Consider the following 1,329-nt stretch of genomic DNA (forward strand, 5'->3'; position numbering starts at 1 on the left):
AAATTTCTATTGCATTTTGAAAGCCAGTTGACTGTAATTTGTTGTAAAATACTTATTTTGCTGGGTTGCATACCAGTTCCTCGTTGGACAGGTGGTTTTCGTGCTCGCCTACCAATCTGGTGGTCCGAAGTTCGATTCTCCGCTGGGCCAACATGGAATCAGAGGAATTAATTTCTGGTGACAGAAATTCATTTCTCGATGTAATGTGGTTTGGATCCCACAATAAGCTGCAGGTCCCTTTGATACGAAACCAATTGGTTCCTATTCTCGTAAAAAAATATCTAATCCTTTGGGACAGCCCTAGGAGAGCTGTTAAGCAGTTAGGATTTTTTCTGCTTTATTTGTTAATCATAAACTTTGTTGTGAGATATGCGTTGCGCTTAAGTTGCTGGGTTGCATACCAGCCAGTATTTATTCTACCTGTTTGAACTTTGTGAAATAAATTAATGTAAATGTAAAATACTGGGTTCTGGCAACCTTCCCTTTGTTTTAAATGTAATCAGGAGGCAAGCTCTATCTTTTGGTACATTTACTTACTTATTTGGTTCTGGGTAAGTGGCCCGATAAGGCAACCTCTATAAATTAATATTCCTTTCATCTGGCCAAAACGCACCAAATATGAAACAATATTATTATATATATATAATATATATATATATATAAAATAATATATAATATATATATAAATATATATATATTAATTATATTATATATATATATATATATAATTATATATAAATAAATAAAGCTATCTAAATAAATATATATATATATATAGATAAATAAATTATATATATAATCTATATAAAATATATTAAATATATAAATATCTATATATTGATTTAATATATATATTGTAATAAGATATATTATATATATATAAATATAAAATTAATCTATATATACTAAATAAATAAAATAAATTTATATATAATAATATAAATTAAATAATTTATATCCTATATTATTATATTTTAAATAATGATATACATATTTATTTATATTGTATATTATCAAATATAATATATATATATATTATCTAATATATATATATAATATAATATATATATATATATATTATATATATATATGTATATATTAGTTTTTTTGTGTGTGCATCTAAAAATAGCAAAATTCAGTTTATGTAAATGTGCTGCTTGTTACCTCAAGATATTTAGTGCAATGAAAAACGAATATACTTGAAAAGGTCAAATTCCTTCATTTCTGAAATCTAATATTATTCCGGTCGTTATTACCTCACTGCCATTATTTGCGACGTGAAAAATTCGAGGAGAGCGGAGCTTCATTTACGGCCGGTGATAAAACTGT

The 1,329-nt window shown here is 25.6% G+C and overlaps 1 long non-coding RNA gene across 1 annotated transcript in view; it reads left to right on the forward strand.

The window, feature by feature from the left end:
• LOC135220107 (uncharacterized) overlaps window positions 1-557 on the forward strand; it is a 41,587-nt gene extending 41,030 nt beyond the window's left edge. The window contains exon 3 of the long non-coding RNA XR_010315571.1: window positions 1-557. This exon is cut by the window's left edge and continues 163 nt beyond it. This is a non-coding gene — a long non-coding RNA (uncharacterized LOC135220107).
• The last annotated feature ends 772 nt before the right edge of the window (window positions 558-1,329 follow it).

This window comes from Macrobrachium nipponense, chromosome 1, assembly GCF_015104395.2.
Source record: "Macrobrachium nipponense isolate FS-2020 chromosome 1, ASM1510439v2, whole genome shotgun sequence".
Classification (NCBI taxonomy): Eukaryota; Metazoa; Arthropoda; class Malacostraca; order Decapoda; family Palaemonidae; genus Macrobrachium; species Macrobrachium nipponense.